We start from the raw sequence: 23,917 nt of genomic DNA, 5'->3' as shown, positions 1-23,917 counted from the left end.
CACCTTTTTCACCCAGTTCCACAAACCCCCTCACCTCTGAAAGCTGTCAGTCTGTTCTCTATGAGTCTGTTTCTATTTTGCTTGTTCTTTTATTTTGTAGTTTTGAAAAATAGACTTCTTATTTAAAAAGACGGTAAGAACAAGTGAATTTGCAAAGTGAACATCCCCTCCACCCCTTTCTGGTTCTTCAGGATTCCAGAGAAAATAAAATTCATTCCAGTGCTTGGAATGAGAACCTCTCATTAAGAGTTGGAATTTCTACTACAGCCTTCTAGCGTAATATTCCAAACCATTTCCCCCAGTTATGGTACACTTGTACTGACTCAACTGTACTCCCTCAACAAGTTTCTCTTTTGACCAAATATAAATATTTTCAAGGTACTGCACTTGGGCTATTAGTAAAGGTTAACTTTTTTAAAAAAAATATGTTTTATTGATTTTCTACAGAGAGGAAGGGAGAGGGATAGAAAGTTAGAAACATCGATGAGAGAGAAACACCGATCAGCTGCCTCCTGCATACTCCCCACTGGGGATGTGCCCACAACCAAGGTACATGCCCTTAACCGGAATCGAACCCGAGACCCTTGAGTCCGCAGGCCGACATTCTATCCACTGAGCCAAACCAGTTCTGGCGTAAAGGTTAACTTTTAATAACAACTATCTGGAGGAGATAAACAACATTTTTAAGTACTGTTAAAAGGATCATCATAGTTAGTGATAAGAAAGAACAAGAAAAACACTAATTAAAAAATTCACGGTCCCTGGCCGGGTAGCTCAGTTTGTTAGAGCATTGTCCTGATACGTCAAGATTGTAGGTTCAATCTGAGGTCAGAGCACATACAAGAATCAACCAATGTATGTGTAAATAAGTGGAACAACAAATCAATGTTCCTTTCTCTCTCTCTCTTTTTCTCTTACTCTCTCTCCCTTTCTCTCAATCAATAAAAAAATCATGTACATGCTAAAAGAAAAAGAACTGCATCTAGGATACTACTTTAGGGTTGCCTGGTTTAACAGCTAGTTAGGCTATGAAGCAGGTAGATGGGGATGGATATATTAAGTAATAATTTACTTTTTAAAAGGTTTCAAATTTTTATTCCCAAGCATTGTCTACTGAAAAGTCCAAGAAACAATGGCAATTCAATAACAATAAGCACTTCCTAATATCATTCCCATTGAAAAGAATCAAAGTTCCTGGAAGATATGGCCATTTCCAGATTTGGGGCAGGAAAGACAAAAGATGAACCATGAACATCTTGTTCCTGAAAGCAAAGAAGCTGTCAAGGACTAATGGGTCATATCAGAAGACACAGGAGTCAACATGAAGTGTTCCCATAGGCCCAACATTAGAGAAACTCAACATAAAAGAAAATAAAAGCAATGGACTGAAGCATATTTAAAATGTAAAATCTCACAAATTAATGTTAATATTCAAGAGAAAAGGAGAGCACTCCTTTTGGAAAACAAAACAAATAAAAACAAAGCACCTATTTGAACCCTACTACAAGACAAAGGAAAGAGTGAAGCATTCATTCTGCTCTTCCTGTACTTAAAGTAACCAAATAATCCTGATATTGAGAAAGAGGGTTTTTTAAAAATGAGGAATTCTTACTATAATAAACGTGGAAAGAATGACAGAATTATAAAATTACCAATTTGCAACCCTTAATGCAAAATTCATTTTGACAATGATATCAAGTGATACCATTAGATAAAAAGCTGATGGAGAACTTTATAATGGAGAGATCAGGCTGACACTTCCTGAATCCACTGATCAAACTTAGCACCACTGAAAGTGAGGCAATGAGAGGCTGTGTGCCTCTCCATGGGAGATAATATGAAACACACACACCATCTAGGAAGTATTCTTGCCGATGGGTGTAATGATTACAGTCCAACCTCTAGAGCTAACTTTCATTTATAGGACCGAGGAACAAGTAAATGAAACCACAAGGAGACAAGCAGATTCAGAATGAGGGACAGGTGGACAGAGCAAATGATCTAGTTCAGCCGTGGGCAAACTAGGGCCCGCGGGCCGGATCCGGCCGGTTTGAAATGAATAAAACTAAAAAAAAAAAAAAAAAAGACCGTACCCTTTTATGTAATGATGTTTACTTTGAATTTATATTAGTTCACACCAACACTCCATCCATGCTTTTGTTCCGGCCCTCCAGTCCAGTTTAAGAACCCATTGTGGCCCTCAAGTCAAAAAGTTTGCCCACCCTTGATCTAGTTTCTGCAACAAGCCAAGGTTATCTAGTTTGTAAATGATGAAAATAGGGTTCAAATTTAGACTAAAATGCCCATGTTTCCCCCCCCCCCGCCCCCGCCCACTAAAACATTATTTGAAAGTGAAGATGGTAAAGTCTATGTGTGGTGTGTGTGTGTAGTGGTTTTGGTTTGAAGTGGGGTTTTTTAAGGCACAATTTATTGCCTATGTGCCAGACATAATACTAAAAAGATAACTTTGTATAAGTTGTCAGTTTTCTGTTACCTTTTTCTCTACGGATATTGTCGCCCACTTTCCAAACTTTAACAATCACCCACCAAGCCATACAGCATTTATATAAATCCTACTATTGAAGTGGTTAAGCACACAGACTCTGGAGTCAGATGACAATTCAAATTCTGCACCCACCAGCCTGTACCATATTGGGCAATTTGTTTAGTCTCTCATCTGTAAAATGGAGTAATACAACCAATGTCATCGGTTTTTGTGAGACTACATGAGATTTTATACACATAGAAAGTTTTTTGAATGATGCCTTGCACAAAATAAATGTGCAGAAAATGTTAGAAGAGTAAGTTGTTGTTTTTTAAGCATTGTGCTACATTGAGCATAATAAGAAAAGTAAGATACATTCCTTCTCTTGCATGTGTTGGGCACTACAGTAGATTCTGGGGCATTGTTCTAGGAACAAATGACCATCAAGAGTTCCAAAAGCTGCTATTTGGTATTATTACACATAATTTATTAGGAAATTTTACAATCATATATACAAAACATTACTGTCCTCTATAGCCAGTAGATTCTTAAGACTCTGTGTAAGAAAATTATGTGCTATAAGCATCACTGCTTACATGCCCTTTCTCTTAAAAATATTCACTGATGATGCCCTGGCTGGTATACTCAATGGTTTGAGCACTGTCTGTGCACTAAAGGATTGTGGGTTTGATCCCTGGTCAAGGTGCGTGTGTGAGACAACCAAATGATATTTCTCTTCCACATTGATATTTGTCTTTTTCCCTCTTCCTTCATCTCCACAATCAATGAAAAATATATCCTTGGGTGAGGATTTACACACACACACACACACATATATACATATACATATATATATATACATATATATATATTCACAAATGAGAATGATAATGTGTGACTAGTAGACAAAGAAATCAAACACGGTTCTTGGGAGTTCTTGTAGAATCCATAATCCAAAATTAAACCAACATATATTCACAGTTCTCTTTAGTTCTCTTTTGTACTCTTTTCTCATTTCATTTATTCTTTAAATTGATATTTGTCACTCTTAATAGTTGGATCTAGTATTTGTCTGACTCCCCTACTGTACTATGGGTTCTTGAGGGAAAATATTATGTTAAAAATAGGAACCAAATTTTAAAAAATTTTTGTGTTTTATCCAATTATACATTAAGTGGATTTGAAGAGATATTATCCCTTCCTAAGCATATTCCAAAAATCACAAAGCTAACCAAGCATTCAAAACAAAAGTTTTATTTTATTTTTATTCATCCTCCTTGCTAAAAATCTTTAGAAAATGCAAACAGATTAAAATATAAAATTTCCAGTCTCTTTTAATGGTTCTGTACATTTAAATGTGGATGAATCTCTTGACAATTTCTGGAGGCCAAAGTATTCTTGGTATTGAAATAAAAACCCTGACCTAATAACTTAATTATATAATAACCATTTTTACCAATAATAATTTATAGATATGCACTATATCTTAAATTGTTATAGACATAATTATTGTAATATTCCAACTCATTTAATAATTATTATCAAAAACTGTCATAATTAAAAGATAAAGTACAATGCTATGTTTCCTTTGTACCAGAGTTACATGTTACTATTGGAAATCTTTACTTTCTTCCTCCTTGAAATACCAGAAATTCTTCTGTAAAATAAACACATCTCGTCAAGACTCTCTGGAACTAGTATAATTACCAGAGGCAATCCCTGTGTAAGATCAAAGAAGCAAAACAATAATAGGCAACGTGTGACCTCTACCATGTCACCAGAGACCAATTTTTCAACAGGGAGAAGAGTCAATAATCCAGAACAGAAAACATTAAATAAGGAGAAATGCTTCCAAAGTGTGGTTTACCACATCCATCAAGGCTGTCACATTCAGAGAGTTCCCAGTCTCTATGGTTTCAGACAACAAACTTCTGGGGATTTATCACAACAATCATTAAAATCTGCATAACACACCAGAGGCAAAAGCCAATTTCCCAAATGAAGAGAAGAATTTCAAAAGATACTATAATAATTTTCCACATCTCACTGGGTGCTTTAAAGGTAACATGGAAAGGGCACAGATAACTAAATATTTTTCATATAATATTTATCTAATTTCTCTTATTTACCTATCCCAATTTAATTTTCCTAATAAGTTGTTTGGAAAGTGAGCTATGAACATTAACCAGATAAATATAATTAGCAATAATATACTAAAGACTTCTGCAGGTTTTGTTTTGGTAATACGGGGTCACTAAATCTAGAAACAAGGCTTTGGTCTCCTTTGTGATGTAATTGAATGACTAATAAGAATTATAAGGGTATGAAGAGAGATGAAGGAATTCCCACTCATAGTAATTATAGTAAAATAGAAATACCTTTAAAATCGACTTTTAAAAGCACCACAACTAAAACTGTGCCTTAGAATCAGCAAAATCTGATTGTGTTTTTTTTTTTTTAAATAGTACTGCCAAACACCTGTCCATCATCTTTCAAAATCAGATGTGAGTTAGGGACTGAACAAGTGTATCTGAATTAGTTAACTTGCTAAAAACAAGACAAACACACCCATTCTGGTAGTTCAGAGAGTAGTAAAAGAGGGACTTAGCTTAAAAGAAAAAGCATTGGAAATTCAAAGCAAACTGAACATTCTGCTCTTACATGGATTTTGCTACTCCCTCTGCCTTCATCTTTCCACACTGTCATCTGCCCGTCTTTCCATCTTCTTATTAACATTGCTAATTGTATTTGTCAGTTTTGCCGCTATTTCAATGCTACTTAAACAGCTGTGGATTTTCTCTAGGCAATTATCAGTCACTACACTTAGGTTTCTAAATTAGTTGTTGAAAGGCACTTTAACCTTGAGAAAGTAGACATTGAACACACTGCATACTAAGCCTTACATTTAAGTACAGGTTGCTTTAAAATGAGTAATTATCAAAAAGAATAGAAAAAAATCACACATACAAGTAATTCACATATTTTAAATTTATAAATCAGTAAGAAAAGGCCAAACAAAGCCTACTGTATACTTCTCATCATTTTATCTTTTTCTCTTGCTAATACATATTGTAATATATGCTCTCTCTATGTATATGTACATGTATATAGTGTATAAAATTGGAACAGTTACCAAATTCCTCTAACAGTCTCCTTACTACCTATCAGTGGACACCCTTCAAAGATATCCACAATCATATAAAGTGGTATATTGAGGTCATGGGCTGTGGAAAGAAAGCTCTTACAACATGCAGAATCCCCCCCCCCTTTCTTCATTTCCCTTCAAAGAGAAAATTCTTTATTATATTTGCTTTTTAAATTATTTATTCTTAATTCTAGCATTTTCTTCTTAAACTACACAATGAGCAAGAAACACATTCAGGGAGAAACACAAGGTTTAAGGTTATTCACTAACTGATACCCACTTCTATGAAATACACCTAAATTTAAAAAAATCTTTTATAATTCAGAAGCATTAAAATTCAAAGATAACGTTTTAGAATTAACAAGTGTTGGTGTTTTCTAAAGGTTTGTAATATCCTGTTTGTGGGCCAGTCAAAAGCTTGTTAGAATGATTTTTAAATTAATGTAGGCTCATTTTTTATCCCTATCTCTCCCCCACTTTCTGCTCCAAGGAAATAAAAGGGTGATATTTCAACAGTGTAAAATTCTTCACTGAGAGAAACACATGAAAATGAAAAACATTTTGGAAAGCAAAGTACACTTCAAACCCTAACTATTCTCTCAGACCTATATTGACTCTTATAGAAGTTGCCAACATTTGGTAAGGATTATCCTTCCATTAGACAAAAGCAAGCATTCCTTAGATAAATCAGGAGTTTTGCCGTGAGACTCATAAAACCTTTTCACAACACAGATTTTCAAGAGAATCCTTTAAGGTTTTAGGAGGCTGCTCCTTTTACTAAGTAACAAAATACACCCCATGGTGTCTCACTGACCCCACTCAGCTGTCCTTTGACCTCTTCAATTGTTGAAGCCTAACTCCAGGGCCCACAGAATTTGCCTCCCATATCAAAAAGGCCAATGTTGCTTCCTCCTAGCACCTGGTGTAACAAAACGCAACAGTTCTCTCTCTTCTGTCTCCTCAGCTCCATCTCTGACCACTTTCCAGATGTTCCAGGCCCAAATGTTAAGCCAATACTAGGTTTCAATCTGCGTGGTCACCATGAGCGAACAACAGGGACCAGGCTGAAGTGGCAATGACCCTCTTGTTCTTGCTGGCCTCAAAAGGATACGACGGGTCATAAAAGAGGAAAAGATCTTTGGCCTCTCTTGGAAATGCCAGGCTATTTAAGCACATTGTAACTTCCAAAAGGAGAGAGACAGTCTTGGGTTGTGCCCTGTCAGATGAGGGTTAGCTAAAACAGTACCCCTAAATGCTCAATTCTAAGTTAACTTTTGATTTTCTTTGACACAGGGAGAAAAAGGGCAATATCCCCTCTTTTTCTTTTCTAAATTACAAGCCTTCTAAAAATAGAAAAAAAAACACCACTTTTATAAAATTTTAAAAAATTTTAATATGGTTGGGGTTTTTTTTTCTGCAGAGGATAGTAATCTAGATAATTAATAATAATCTCTTATTAGACAATTTGAAAGAACCAGAATCAACCAAGGGGAATAAAAAACTGAATTCTATTATCTTAATTTAGATACTTAGGAAGTATAACACAGAGGCTGTTGTAGGGGAAAAAACTTATTGCTGAATACTTTTTTCCTTTTCTTTTTTAGTGGAGAGGATGGGGGAGGAGAGAGGAAAGCAGAGAGGGGAGGAAATGGAAGGAGAGTTCATAGAAATATCTGGTTAATCAGTTTAAGTACCAAATATTGTAGCTTTGTTTAAGTTATAACTATAACTTCATAAAACAAATTTGGTCTTGAAAAATTTGGGGGTGTATTATAATTGTACAATACCTTGGTTTATTTATTAACATTTTTGAGTCACGTTCATGATTAAGTTGGGATGTCAACACTTCAGGGAGCCTGTTGCCTAGATTTTACTTGTTTAAAGCTTTTTTGCACCTGCAAAAACATAAAAAATAAAAATATATACATAAAGATGAATTATTTAACAAATACATTATATTCCAGAACATAATAGTGTAAATATTTACAATTTCACAGAAATGACAATGAGAAATGAATTATCAAAAGATTACACAACTCATAACTGGAAAATACAGATATTTCTCCTTCTTAAGACAATACTCCCAAAATAATCATTCATAATTATATATATTCAAAAATAATTTCTGTTGTTCTTAAGATTTCCCCTCACTAACTGTAAAATGAATAAACCTGTCAAGTCTGCATTTTGACAGGTGTTACCATAATGCTAAAAGCCCAAAAACTTTTATTCTATTTTTAGGAATAAAACTAGTGGAAGATAATTTTCTTATTCTAAGTTAAAGTTTCTCTGATGCTTTTCAAAATTTACCTCCTCAAAGAACTATAAAAAATATAAACATAGCTAATATTGATTAAAATTATTCTCTACTTTTAAAAACAAATGCTTTAATAATTTCCAAGAAAAAAGGCTGCCAGAAGAAAAAGAGCTACTGTTTTCCTACTCTTTTGAGTGGTGTACTCTTAGAAGAAATTAGACTATTTATCATTTTATAGCTGAGTAAAAATTACAATGTACATATTATTCTGTTTTCTAGACAGATTATGGTCAATTTAAACTACTGCATGGTCACAGTCATAAAGCATAAAGTGAAATAAAAACTATTTGTCATTGATTTTTATACATAACTTAGAAGTGCTTCTATTTCTTTGTTAGTGTCTAAAGAGAAAACAAAAGATCGTCCTAAGAATGTACTAATTTCAATATGCATATTTATAGCACTAAAATATTGAAAGTGATATTATGTTTAAAAAACGTTTTCATTTTACTCTCCTTTTATGTCAAATTGAAAGAGAGAAAAGAGAAAACACCATTTTAGATTTTGAAATAAAAATCTTTATCTTACCTCTCTTACTGTCAGAAGAATGTTTTCAGGCAAAAGAACAAATAAAAATGCAGGACCTAGATTTTCAAACTCATGTATTTCCTAACTACCCACACACAAATAGACATCCTTTTGTAAGTCAGGAGTTTTGCTACCTACATCCAAACCCAAGATTACCCCATATGGTCAACAAGGTCAAACTGCATTACTGCCAATGAAACTATATGACTCCACAAGGACCTTAATGATTTTTAAAAAGGGTCAGTAATCCAATTCCAATAGCTTCAGAGTCTAAAATTGCTAATTTTTGGCCACGTGCTGCACACTTCACCTGCTAGTAATGACATTTTAGTATTTTCTTCTAATTACACTCAAAGCTAAGACCTTTGGCCCTGGGCCACAGACCCCTATTCAGGCTGCACACATTCTCTTAAACGACCTGATCCTTTGTTGTCACTCTTACTCTTTCATCTATTATTTACACCCATAGAGAAGGAAGATACTCTACCATTTGTATAGCTTAAAGCTTCTAATCATCTTAATTTCTTTGCCTTCCAACCTATGGTCTTTTTTATAGACGAGTGCCAAAAAGTTTGACAAAATCATTTTTTTTTTCCAACCACATTACCCCCTCCCCACCCCGAAAGCCCTTCTTCCCTTTTTCTACTCTCTGACCAAGCTCCTTCCTGTTCCTTTGCTCACACAGGCAGGATTTACAAACTGGACTTTTGCCAACAAAATTAATTTCTAAATAGAGAAAATCTCCACCTTGTTCTGACAGATCAATAACAATTTTTTTTCTTTCATCAAAGAGCCCATAAAATTAAAGAGAAGGTTGCTTAAAATAACTTAAAATCTGCCTCCAGCCTCCGTAAGGCCTGGGCATAGAAGTTTCAGAATCCCTCTGCAAAAAACTGTCAAAGAAGTTTCAGTATAAACAGTAAGGATGCTAGAAAGTGGCTACAACTTTTCAAACATCTTAATATCTACAGTTGTTCACAAGAAAGAAATAGAGGAAGAAAAGAAAAAAATAGGGATATGAAATATAAAGAAAAACTTAAAGATTAATAAATGTTTAAATTTTTACATTTTAAAAGACTACTAATTCCCCCAAACATCAACACCCTCACATAAAACATTCCGTATCCTTGTAATTTCCCAACACTCTTCCCAGACGGTTTTGGTAATGTCCAGACACATTTTGCAAATCCAAAGCACAGAATTGTTTACCATGATGCAGATGTCCCCCTCAGATCACGATAGCCACCAAAAGACTCTGATTTCCAAGTTGCTTATAAAATGGCATATACTCCATCTTTGCTCTCTCTTCCTCTATTGCTCAGCTTACTCTTGATTTCTAACAAACAGTATTTCCTTGTTGTCTGTCCTCTCTGCAGACCCCGAAGCCCCTTGTCTTTTCTTATTTTCACCATTTGCTTCAACCAGCAGTTCACTGGAGACCCATCCATCTTGTAATGCCTAAAGTGACAGATGCTCTCAGGAACCACCACACTGCTGAGTGAACAAAAGATAACATCACCTCTAGGAACTCCAGAGAGAAATACAACTGCAACCTCAAGACAGGGGCTGACTTGACAGACATTGGACCATAAACCTCTTCTAAGCGAAAAAGAAAACAATTGCCACACACCAAAAAAATCTGACACAATCAAAGGCAGAAAAGAGTGATTATTTGTGGATTGCCTTTTCACTCTGCGGCTCACTTTTCCCCCCAATGCTTTTATATTGGGGCAATTCACTTGCTAAGAGGCAAGAGAAGTTCTTGGGGGGAAAAAAGCCTTTCTCAAGTATCTTCTTTTCTTCAACAATATTCAAAAAGCAATTCACATGTGTGTTTCAGTTAATCTAAGGCTTATGATACAGCATTCTTAAGCCTGACTTGGCTTGTTTGCATAAAGCAATATTGTCACTCAGAAATGCTGACTCAATTCTGCTCTGAAAGGCAAATTCTACTGCTCTGAAAGGCATATGCATGCTTTGCAAATTAAAAATACATTAGAAATTAAAAAGCAACGTGGACACAATGTCAACAATATGTGTAGCTCATAAAAAAAGCTCACCATTCATTCATTAGACAGCCTCCAACTTGGGTTAAAAAGACAGTTAACAAGAGGATTCTGGGAAGGACTACAGATCTCTTTTCTAACAAAGGAAAGGTCATTTTAACATCTCCCAGCAACAAACTAATGACAGGGACGCTGTAGATGCAGAGGACTCTGCTTGATGCTATCTAGTGTTCTTTTGTTTTTTAAGTATCTTATTTAAAGTCTTCATTCAACATTAGGAAAATGTAAACTCTAACATTTAATTTTAATTTTAAGTGTAACATTTAGATAAATACAGTGAAGGAAAATTTTTGAAGAATAGAAAAACAAAAACTGATTTGGAAGGCAATTAAGAATATTGTGTGATCAATGTCAATTATGGAGATTAACAACCCGTTTTTCCAAAGGATATCAAGCACCATAGAGGAAAATCTCTGATGCAGCTAAATGTTATCATTTTCAAACAGGGTAAGTAATACAAATATCTGTTAAATATAAAATAAAGAGCCAAATGCTCAAAAAAAGTTCTGTTAATTATATTTCTAACAAAATAGAAGGATTTACAATGACATTTCTTTAAGACAAATACTTAATACTCTTGCACAAAAAGCCTTTAAGTTATAATTCTTTTGGAGTCACTAATGACTCCCCCCATCCCAATTTTACTAAAAATTGTTTTAAAAGATATCTTATCTGTTGTTTGAATTACTTGTGGAGTAAAAGAAAAATTTTCAACTTGATAAGTCAACATATCTCTTTCTTAACATTTCTTTAAATGTCTTCCTTATTTCCCTAAACACTTTAGTGTATCTGAATAAATAAGACGGTACAAATATTTCACAATCTAAAATTTTTTTGGTTTTTATTTTATGCTGGCAAGACAGAAAGCATACAAAATAATTAAATAAATATGTACAACTATGTAACTCAATGGGGAAAAGATGAAATAATTACAGACTGTTTATCAATATATGAAGGTCTTGTTCTAATATGGACTTGATCTTTAGACAACTTTAACACACTGACCCTAAGTAACCCCACAAAACTCCTACCCAAAAGTACCACATCCTTCAACACTCTCAAACTTTGGCATTAATAGCAAGAAAGAGTGGTGTCTTTGGAATGACAGTTACATTACAGAAGGCTCAAGAAAGCCCCAATTAAATGACCTACTTTTAAACACAATAGGATCAATATGCATGCAGGAAAAGTACACCCCAGTGGAGAGTTCTTATTGCCTGATTGATCAAAAACAAAACAAAACTTTTCCTTTTTAAGGGTTCCTTCCAGATCACAGTCAGTGCCAGAAATCCACACAGGAAAAAAATCCATCAAAATGAAACCCTAAAAGGGTTTACCCTTCACCATCCTATTTGCACTTCAAAAACCTCTAAGTCCTTCAGTTAAACCCCAGGGCTGAACCATTTCAATAATAAGAGAGGTGGCCAGCGGTGATTTATCTCCCATTTGGCCTCTGGACAGAGCTGTAATGTCTACGAAGCTTCCCTTCACTGACTCAAACCCTCCCCCAAGTCTCAACCTTCATTTGTGCAGCTTTAGATCTGCAATACCTTATAAACAACTCATATGCCCCTTCCAATCAGATGCAAGAACAATCTGTAACTCAAGATTTGGGTACATTTTCTTGGCAATGCTTTCACTGCTGAGTAATCAGAGCGTTGAAAATACCAGGTTAAATTTCAGGTTCTCTTTAATGCAAGTTGAAGAAGAAAAGAAACTTCCTTAACTTTAGATTCTTTCTTCTCACATGTTAATTGTCAGAACTTCTTCAATGTTTTCCAATTTATACCTGATATCCTTTACATTTTGGGCCACATCAGGCAACTTCCCACAGTGGTGTTCATCTAAGTTTAAATCCTTGCATTGTAAAATATCTTAACAAATCCAAAAAATGAAGATTTCACAGGTCACAGACTCCTGGGTCAAAAAGACCTTAAAAACAGATATCAGACCACTGTGACTCAACTGATTTATTATACCCTTGTTATCAAATGTGTACTATAACTGTCATCACACACTCACACAATTTTCCTCTAGTAAAATAAACACCAAACAATGTCAGGTTATTTAAATTGAAATATAGCTCCCAGAAATTATCAAATGTGAAACATGGCGAACGTAATTATTCCTTAAAAAACGAAAGGATATTTTGTCACCAGGCAAGAATTTCAAAAGTATGTTCATATACTTCCTAGTGTAAAAAGATAATGAAAAATATAAGCATCCTTTTCCCTACCTGTTCATTGCTTTCTGACTTCATTTAAATGAGGAGTTTGTTTTTCTAATTGATTCTTGATAAATTCCACCCGAATGCCACATTAGCAACTTGCACTAAATGATTCCACTATAATGATTACAGTTCACAAGTTGATATTTTTCAAGATATTTCAGTAATTTCATAAATTAGAGATTCCACAGGCCAATAAACAGAAATGCACTTTATTTAAACCTAATATCAGTTAAGAAAAATTTAAAAGAATAAAATATATGGCTGATAGTTAAAAGTACAAGAAATATAAATTTTTGCCAATTACAAAAATTACTTATATTTTTGGAGATATTTACCAATAAATTTATATTCCTCCCATTAAAAAATGCACCACTAAGATTCTTATACCTCATTAGCAAATATTTTCCGTTTTCAGAGTTCCAAATAATACAAAATTCTAAAAAACCTCAACCCTCACAGCAAATGACTTTATTGCATGCTACCAGGTCAAGGAATAATAGAATTGTATTTGAGATAACATAAAAATTCAAACTCTTTACATAAATGAAGAAAAATAGCTGAAAAAACCTAAGGGACATGAACTTTTATATCACTGAAACAAACTGTGGCACTAATTACAATATTCAGGAAAATAAATTTCTTAACCTACTACATTATATTTTAAAAGAAAGCTTTCCTCAGAGAATCAACAAGAATAATTGATTCACCACAGAGGAAATATTCAATCTTCATTAAATATTTACTCAGTGCAATAGGTTGTTAGGTCTATTTAGACCTCAAAGAAGAAATAGTTCCTGTCTAGTAGAAATCAGGTCTTGAGAAAATTGAATGAAGATGACAAGCAGTTCCTCAAGTCATAACACTGTATTTCAAAATGACAATGTTAAAAACTGAAGATGTGCTATAAAATGTGTATTACTCCTTTGAAATCTGATACAAAGAAAGTGATACTTAAGACAGTATTCATTTTAACAAAGTTTGACAGGGCCTTGATTTTCTATTAAGATAACACAATAAAATTTGGATGTTCAAGATCTGCAGTTACCAACTCATCTGCTCTGTAACCATACTTGTCACCTATCTTCTCTGGACCTGTTCCGTTACCCATAACATGGGAGGTAAAAAGTAATACGTTTCTAGATTGAAAACACTATGGTGGTAATGGGGGGGGGGGGGGGAGATTCCATTCACAATAGCAACAACAAAAATAAGACCCAGAAATCATCTTAATAACATATATGTGATAACATCATTTTCTAAATTGCCCAACTTTAGGTGATTTAAGTGAAAATGTACACGTGCAAAGAAATATGCTAGATTTCTTAAAGAGAAACCTAATCATTGTAAAAATATATTTCTCAAACAAAATTATATATATATATATATATATATATATATATATATAATGCATATCTGAGTAAAGACAAATTAAACACGTTCACTCTATTGGACATTACTTATTTAAGGTAAAAATATTTTGGAGAGCTCTCAATATAAGCAAATAAAAATCTTCCTCGTTCTTTTTTGTGGCTTCACAAAATTCCCTGGCACGTATATACCATGATTATCTTAAACTAGTCCCTTAATGTTGTTGCACAATTAGTTTCTGATGTTTGTTATTACTCAAAATATTGTAATAATTAACCCTGCATTAATTAATACACACTCATTTAGCACTAGTTGGTTAATACATAAAATGAAATTTATGGGTCAAAGGATATACAATATGTAGTTTCAATATTGTTAGATACTGTCAAACTGCCATGTTTTTGTTTTGTTTTGTTTTAGCACACCCAAAGCAGTTTTCATTTTATCCACACATTAGAAACATTTTTAATTAGTTTCCTAAGGTCTACATCAAGCGGTAAAATGCCAAGAGCACATAAAATTGGTTTGGAGGGAATTCTGGTTATGAGGGATGAACTAAGGGTTGAACCAATGTACACTCCCATGATCAATTTGTGTATCTTATACCTTCAACAATATAGAATAGCATCTACTTTTGGATCTTTGTCAATCTGACAGATGAGAAATGATACCTCATTATAGTTTTAATCTGTATTTTTCTTATTAGGAATGAAACTAAATATCTTTTCAATTCATTTTAATTTATATTTCATTCTCTGAAATGTCCAGTCTTATCATTTTTCTGTTTGGTTGTTGGTTTTATACTTGATTTATAGGAGCTCTTTATATATTATGGAATGTTGTCCTTTGGGCATGATATGAATTGTAACATTTTCCCTTAGTTTGCCATTTTGCCTTTTGACTTTGCTTATGGATTTATTTTTCCATGCAGTTTCAATTTTCATAAAATTGAATTTATCAAAATTTTAAATGTCAAGCAGTTGCATGGAAACATGTAACTCACTTCACCTGTTTAAATAATCTACATAAGCCAGTGTTATATTTCCTAGAGGCACTAAGAAAGCAAAGGAGTGTAATAGAGGGGGAGAGAGGTAAGGAAAAACATCTATCTAAATAAACAAATCCTCAAGATGTTTTTTTTTCTAATTTAAGAAAGATTCTAAAGCTTTTTCAGCTTATTTATAATTTTGTGAGGGTAACAAAATAGATATTTCCACTCTATCTTACCCACTCTAGCTTTTGCAAAGGGCATAAACACCACTACCACCACCACCACCATACCACACCACAAAAACAGAAGATTTTAGAGGAGGAGAATGGACAAGGTATGTCTGAAGTAGCCAACAGAAGCCTAGGATGAAGTTTTTGATTAACTAGTTTCTAATCCTAGAAGAAATAGAAAGAAAGAACAGCTTTTCAGGCATTCTTTTTCTGGATTTTGGACTTTCAGTTAGTGGAAGAGCTGCATACTTCTGGTAGAGGGGAGAGGACCCCAGTCAAAAATATCAAATACAGTTTTTTTCCAACATGGATGTTAATGGATTTTCTTCCACCATCCAAGAATTCCCACTACCAGCTCTTCTCCCACTTTCTATAGCTATTCTACCTTTCTTTAATCATTACCTGGAAAACATGGGATCCAATCAGTTGCTTATTATTGTCTTTGCTGATGTCTCCTACATCTATATATTTGGCTATAAAGTCTTTTCTGAGTTGCTGCTGTCCCCTCTACCTCAATATGTCCAAAACAAAACTCATTATTCTTAGAGTAAAAGTTATCCTTATTTCCTGATTTCATTAAATACTGTGAACTGTGCTAGGAAGGATGATAAAGGCAGTCCCTATCTCAAAGAGATCCCAATCTAGAGGTAAATACATTTTTAAAAGTGTAAATATTCACTAGAAGTAGGAACAAAGTACTATAAAAGCACAGAGAAAGTAGTAATCCTGTCTGGACAAATAAAGAAAATATAAGAGAAGAGATGACATTTGGGTGTCTTTAAAGGATACATCAAACAGAATTGGGAAGACCTCACACCTATAATACAATGTTAAAGGCATGGTGTATCTTAAGAATACTGGGAGTTGAGTTGCAAGAGAATAAAAAAGTAGGCTGTAGCCAGTCTGTAAGGGACCTTATATGCCAAATTAAAAATCTGAATTTATACCTAAAAACGGGAGAAAGCCAATGGGAGATTTAAAAAAAATGAATTAACATAATCAGATTTTTTTTAAATAGAAGATAACTCTGGGAGTATTGTGAAAACTGAATTAGAAACCAGATCAAAGGTTTCTGCAGGAGTGTAGGAAGAGGTGATGGGAATGCACATCATCGGGGTTGAAAGGAACGGAGACGAGAAGCCCTTTTGGTAGGCAGTTAGAAATCCAGGACTCCAGCTCAGGAGTGGGGTCTGGACAAACAGAGCCTGGGGACAGATGGCTGCCACACAGATAGTTGATATCAGTAGTGGTGAGGTTACCCAGGAATTGCTGCTGTAGACAAAGGATTTGGAGTAAGAGGGTCAAGCAGGGAAGCCTGAGAAACACCGAGACTGGAGAGTCAAGCAAAGGAGGCGGAAAACCCAGCAAACCAGATGGAGAAGTAGGAGCAATAGGAAGGAAACCAGAAACCAACAGGCTTGTGAAAGTCAGGAGACAAGAGAGTTTGGAGAAATGGCAGGTGGTCAACAGTGTCAATAGGTAAGAGAGGTCAAATAGGACCAAGGATGAAAATGTGCCATGGCATATAGCAATTCCTCTTTCAAAAGTGTGGTGAACTAGGGTGGAAATAAGTTGGTAGCTATAGGAAAAAGAGTAATTACAAGAAGGGATGCTTATAGGATAAGATTCTCCCCTCAAGGAAAAGGGATGGTACAGAAGAGAGGGGATGATTAATGGAATAAGGTCCTAGAGGGGGTAAAGGAGGGCGAGGGGGAAAGGATGGAAGCTGCACATTGATGACAGAGCTACCAGGCAGGAGCCTGGATCCCTGATGAGAGCAGAGATGCTGTATCAGCCTTAGAAATTAGCCTCCAAACTTCGTTTTTGTGGGAAAGAAATAAATGTCCAACTTGCTGTTTGGTGTTTGCTGTCATTTGCAGACAAATGTAATCCTAACTGATACAGGAGAGAAGGGTGTTGAAAAAAAACAAGCAAGCATCTCTCTGAAATAGCACAGGATGTTCAGAAGACAAGAGCAATTTGGCCTTCTTAGACTACTACTAGTGAGCGAGGGAGTGGATTAAGGAAGATGACAATGTAGGCCCAGGTGTAAGGAGTTGAGACTGGATCCTATAGATAAAAAGGAGCCACACAGAAAGGTATTGAGCAAAGGAATGACATGTTCCCATTTCAGCTTGGAATAGATTCCTCTGGTGGCAAACTGGAAGGGGATCATTAGAAATTGGTGACTAAATGACATGGGCAAAGGATTCACAATGAAGCCTAGGTCTCTACTTTGCATTGCTTTTCTCACCCCCCCTCCCCCCTCCCTCCGCTCCCCCGCCCCTGTTAGCACTTCAATTCAAGCATGCCATTTCCTTATCATTCATTTAACAAATATTTATTGAGTGCCTCTTCTCTGCCTCCTCCTGCAGATACAATGGTAGAAATGGTCTTTGCCCTCAAAGATCTTAGTTAGGGATACCAGTGCTGGAAGCTTCATATGTGATATCTCACTCAAGCTTCAGGACACCTTATGACAATTTTATTATTATTGCCCCAGTTTTTCAGGTGAGGTAACCCAGTCTTAGAAAGTTTAATAATTTGCTCAAGGTCACATGGCTGGCTAGCTGATAAATGGTGGTGCCAGGAATCAGACACAGAATCATCTTACTTCAAAGCATGTTTTTAATTACTTGGCTATGTTATCTCTCATGCAACTTTGTGTGATGTGTTAAGTACCATGACAAAGAGTACAGTGGCTTGGATTACTGCAGCCTCCTAACTGGATATTCTTTCTGCATTTGGCATGTTCCAGCCAGGCGGTTTTTCTAAAATGCATATTGGGGAGGATGGTGGCACCTCCTCAAATTAAGGGCACTCTGAGGAGGAAGATGAGCTTTTGAATGGAAGGTAATGCATGCAGGTCTTAGCTATGCTGATTTTGAGACACTGTGACATATCCAGATGGACATATCCAGCAGTAATTTCATAGATGAATGTGAAGTTGAGGAGAAAGCAGGTTTGGAGATAAAGCACTTGGCATCACTAGTTCTTATAGGTCAGCTGAATTCAAGGCAATTACTGGGAATCTTTAGGAGCTTCTAGAAGTGAGAGGAGCACCCCGCTGAGAAAAGGGCAGTGGGTACAGGCTTGCAGAGAACAGAGTTATATTTGGAATAATTGATCAGAGATAAAGGACTCAGTCAAAGCAGTCAAAGATACAACTGGGTTGTATTTAGGGTTAGGGACAACGAATTTATAATGATATCAATCTGCATGCCTGAGAGATTTTCTCCAGTAACAATCACTAACTCGAGAATAGGAAACCTTGCCAAAATTTTATTATTTTACCAGTTCTTTTCTCCCATTCTGACTTAAGGCCTTGCCTGTGAGTTCCCAAAGCACTCTGAATTTACCTTTCACCTGCTAATGAACACTTGAACTATCAGGTTCTATCTAACTCAATCTCCCTATGGATTTGGAAATCTTCAAAAAGTCCTTTGAGATTTTAAAAACCTGTGTTTTTTAAATCATTTTTATTCCCAGCAACATGCACAGCACTATTTGTACACTTGTCTTGTCTTCAGTGAATCTGTAAGTCTCTGAGGGGCAGAAACTGTGACTCTGCACAGTCCTACAGGAGCATCATGTCAGTTCAATGTCTTGCGCACACTATGCCCTCATCAAACATGTGTGGGATTGGATTGACTTTAACCTGGAAGCTAAAATGTAGAAATTAACTATCTAATACTATCAAGCAGTGATTTTTAAGTTTTCAGATTTGGAATAAACAGTCCCTCCTTTTAACCTTTCATCCTGTTTTTCATTAAGAGGTAGGTAGAATAGCACCACCCTGTACATGCCATTTTGTCTTGGGAGTTTGGGCCTTCCTGGCAGCTCTACGGGCTCTGTTACCATGAAGGAGCTACTAAGCATTTCTGGGCCTTTCGAGTCCATGTTAGTAAAACTCAAGTGATTGGACACAACAATTGCTGATGTCCCTTCTCATTCTAAATCCCAAAGAATCCATGACCTCTGGCAGACCTTTAAACCACATCTGAGAATGACTGCCTTATAAGGAGCAATTAAAACATGGGCTCCATGTTTCATTATTAGAAAATGAGTAAATAAATCCTTTTTCTATAAAACTGAGTTAAAATTTACAAAGCATAGGACTTCAAAACTGACGATGCAGACACTTTATATTTAATTATTGCTCTGTCTGCTGGTTAAAGCATTTTATCAGATGCAAGTATGTTTTTCCATGGTAGGTGTACCCAAAAATCAAATGAAAGGGCACCACAGTTCACTTTGGTAGTAAAAAGAGCAGAAAGCTGGAAGAATATGAAACATCATCTTGGATCCCATATGTATCTTGGTAACACTTTTTTTTTTTTTTTTTTCAGATGAGCAATCAAAGAGTGTAAGTGACTTACTCAAGATTTTAGAAGTATGAAGTATCAGGGCTGGTACTAGAGTCCAGGGCTCCCCGTCATGGACTTTCTTTTTTTAAAATAACCAAATTGGTCAAAAATCTCCTGAAAGACAAAAACAGATGAAGGTGAAATTGGTTGAGTTTAAACAGAGACTACTTTGTTCTTTCCAGGTTCAATAATAAACAATTCAAGTGATTGGCAGGAAGGGCCGCAGATGAAACATTCTGACCCCTAAACAAAAATATTTGTATTTTTGCACCACAGTTAGTAAGTCAATTGTAAAAACTAAGTAAACGGAAAACAAGGAGAATTAGCAAAGCCAGCAAACAATTTCCCTTCACTCTTTTGGAAAACAGATTGGAAAAAAATCCGTGTGGCTGCCTTCATTAGCAGCCAGGGTGTTGAGTCCCATTGTAAATCCCATTTATAAAGGTCCATGGCTACCTGCAGAGCCCAGGAGTACCAATCACATTAGTAAAGACACCAGATGACCAAAGGAAGCCATGAGGGTCTGGGAAAGCTGGTAAACAAAAGGCAGCATTCCAAGTGAATGCCATTGCTGGAGTCTGCATTGTAAAATGCCTGGATTTCAGAACCCTAAAGCAGATTAGCTGAAGGCAACAAAGGATTCAAATAAGATACAAAGAACTCATTTTGACACATTAAGAAACTGTCTTCATTAGATCATCAGGTATTTATGTATAATTATTAAAAAAAAAAAAATTCCACCTAAATTGTGTTTGAAGCCGTGAGGCCTTAGAAGAGCTGGGACCTAAAAATGGTTCTTGAATACTATGTGCTCATGATCAAAATTCATGACCAGCCTTTTCCCTTTTAATCTTCCTGACATTTTAAAGGCCTGTAACAACTTTAAAATTTGTTATGCCCATCATTTATTTACCATTTTGCGCACAAGTGCTACTTTAAATACCAACTAGAAAAACTCAGATCTCTCCAACTGTAAGTGATTTTTCTTCCTCATTTTTGCATCACTTACAAAGAAAATAACTAACACTTTTGGATATGAATTGCCAAAATGAAAAGAAGCAAAATATTAGGCTCTGGTATAATTTCCATCACTTCACATGCTTGTTTTGCTTTGCTTGCAAAGTTTTAACTCAAATACAATTCAGATGCTTAAATTTGAAAATGTGGAAGAAAAACCTTTATTTCCATGTGGACAAGGCTGAGATTTGTTGTTTTTAATTTTGTTTTCTTTTTTTTGGGAGGGGGGTTAGGGAATTATGTTAAATAACTTTAATAACTTTCAACATTATTTGCCAGTTTTATTCAATAAGGTATCCATATTGCTAAGCCTAATAACTGGTGTAAAATTTAAATAATTACTTACTGAAAGTCCTGTAAAAAGACATGGGCACTGCTCTGGCCAGGAGGCTCAGTTGGTTGGAGCGCCATCCCGTATACCAAAAAAGATTGTGGGTAAGATTCCTAGTCAGGGCATATACCTAGGTTGGGGCGTGTATGGGAGGCAGCCAATCGATTCTCTCTCTCTCTCTCTCTCTCTCTCTCTCTCTCTCTCTCTCTCTTTCTCTCTCTCTCTCTCTCTCTCTCTCTCTCTCTCTCTCTCTCCTTTCTCTCTAAAATCAATAAAAACATATCTTCAGGTGACATGGGCATTACATGTGTAATATTTGATCAAATGTCCTTTCACTTAACATTTTCAGGCATACAGACCATCAATCATCCTGAAATCTTAAAAATGTATTTAGAGACCCAGCAGATAAGCAGATACATAAAAATGGTTCTGATAATTTAAATAGTCCTAAAAGCCTAAAGCCCAAACTGAGGTAGAATAATGAAAACCTTTCCCAATAATTTCTACTGTTTGGAAATTAATTTCTCTTCATACCTCTTCAGTTCTGTTTGATTATAATAATCACCCTTCTCTAAGAACAAAAGTAATTTAGCTCCCACTTTCCCTTTGAGAGATACTCCCATTGTTTTGTCAAATCCTAGCAGGGCCATAAGCAAGGCAGCACTGACACAGAGGGAAAGAATTTACATCTAATGGTCTGATGTCAGCTGGGGCCTTCAGGTCACTTGAAAACTTTGACTTCATTTGTGTGCAAGTGGAAGAACACTGGAAAAGTTCAATGAGTCTGAGCTTTTTGGCTTCACCACTCCTCTAGGTTTAAAATGATATAATAATAAAATTATAATAAGGTTTAAAATTTTTAAATATTTATTCTAAAAATACAAGTCAGTCTTCCTTGTTTGACAGAGGGGAAAGAAAGGAAAGGGACATGTGGCTGAGCCACATTTCAAGTTGGTTGCAGAAGAGCAAACCCTCCCCCTACCATCACCCAACAAACTCTCCACTGAAGAAACCCTTCTCAGTGCTGTGGCCTCTCTGGCCATTTCAGTTTTGTCACACGGACAGTGGCAGAAATATGCCCTACCAAGTCAGTAGCAGTGCATTTTCTCAGATAGCTCCTTATTTGCTGACTATCTACACGGAGAGGCTCCTCTCATTGTCTCATCTACTTCTTCCCTCTCTCCTTGAGAGCCAAGAGGCAGGACCAAGAATGGCCTGAGCTTTGCTGCTCCAATGAAAACAGGCAGTGTGGCGAATAACAAATCTGATTAAAATATACTCTACTACTTTACCGTCATCTGGCTTAAGGCTAGTTACCTGTAAAATGGGAATAATATCTCCTACCTCACAGAGTTATAGAGTAGATAATGTATGTGAAGCTCCGGGCATATATTAGGCATACAATAAATGTTATATTCTTCCTTACAGAAATGCTTAGCCACATGAAAAATAATGCTTTTATAGTTTATAGAGCTCTTTCATGCAAATTATCTCAGTTAATCTTTCTAAGATTATCCCCCACATAAGTACTCATAAGCCAACTACTCAAATGCATTTCTCTGACTCCAGAACCAATGTTTTTTCTATCGTGCTGCTATGTGAGGGGTTGTAGTGGTGGAGACCACATTATATTCCTCTATCATAAACGCCTGCGGGTGAGAGTGGGGAGCATGAGCTGAATCGGCAGGGATCTTCGGAGCATTCAAAGGAAGCAAAAAATAGATACACAATCAAATAAACCCATACCACCTAGTAAGGCAAAAGCCAAAGGGATAAGCTACCCTTGGGTTCATCAATAAAGTATCCTTTATTGATTGAAAAAAAGCAATGAGAATAAAAATGAAATGATTATAATGTCTGAGGGTCTAGTTCTATATAGGAATGTGATAGTTTTAGGTTAGACAAAGAAAAAATTATAAAAATAACAGACCTACAAAATATTATCTTCGTCTAAGGTTGAGAAAGGTTTCCTGTAATTAGATGCAACCAACATTTAAATTAAGCCTAATTGCCCTAGCTGATTTAGCTGAGTGGATAGAGCGTCGGCCTGTGGACCCAAGGGTCCCAGGTTCGATTCCAGTCAAGGGCATGTACCTTGGTTGCAGGCTCCTCCCCGACCTGGGCCTTTTGGGGGCCCATGCAGGAAGCAACCAATCGATGTGTCTCTCTCACATCAATGTTTCTTTCTGTCTTTCCCTCTCTCTTCCACTCTCTCTAAAAAGATCAATGGAAAAATATCCTCAGGTAAGGATTAACAACAAAAAACAACAAATAAATTAATTAATTAATTAACCCAAATTTTCACCTCAGAACTACACTGGGAGTTTTGATACACTTTACTTCATTTAATCCTCAAAATAACATTCCAAGATACATAATGTATTCATTACACATGAGAATACAGACTCCAGAAATTTGAGTGATTTGTTTGACAAAGCTGGCAGTGCTGAGATTCCAACCTACATCCATTAAGCCCTATATGTTGTGTTTTTCAAGCTAAGTTACACTATGTTCTCTACAGTAACAGAAAAGAATATGGGAAGTGGTCCAAACTATAATCATAATTTTATTTATAACTCACGAGAGAACTAATGACTATCAAGTTGGTTAAACATGAGTTTACTTACTCAAATTGTGAAAATCCCTAAATAGAAATTTCTAGGTCAGAATGACATCCAAAAATTTTGGTTTAGATTTGAAAACAATTATGAAGTTATTTTTGGTCGATTACATAAATCAACCTAAAGAAACTGGGATTCCTAGCTCACTCTTACATGATTCTATATAACTAAATAAATTTTGACTTTACTATTGGCATTTTTTAAACATTAAATTTTCTAAT

General features: G+C 35.6%; 1 protein-coding gene across 1 annotated transcript in view; it reads right to left on the bottom strand.

The window, feature by feature from the left end:
• The window catches only part of GREB1L (growth regulation by estrogen in breast cancer 1 like), a 127,647-nt gene extending 107,815 nt beyond the window's left edge, over positions 1-19,832 (bottom strand). The window contains exons 1-2 of the mRNA XM_006097390.3: positions 19,740-19,832; positions 7,418-7,525 (exon numbers count right to left, since the gene is read on the bottom strand). The gene's annotated coding sequence lies outside the window, so the exon portion shown is untranslated. The remainder of the gene's footprint in view (positions 1-7,417; positions 7,526-19,739) is intronic.
• Positions 19,833-23,917: the final 4,085 nt, after the last annotated feature.

The sequence above is a fragment of the Myotis lucifugus genome, unplaced genomic scaffold (assembly GCF_000147115.1).
Source record: "Myotis lucifugus unplaced genomic scaffold, Myoluc2.0 scaffold_200, whole genome shotgun sequence".
Lineage (NCBI taxonomy): Eukaryota > Metazoa > Chordata > Mammalia > Chiroptera > Vespertilionidae > Myotis > Myotis lucifugus.
Note: the sequence above shows the minus strand (reverse complement) of the source record. Positions and strands in the feature narration are given on the sequence as shown.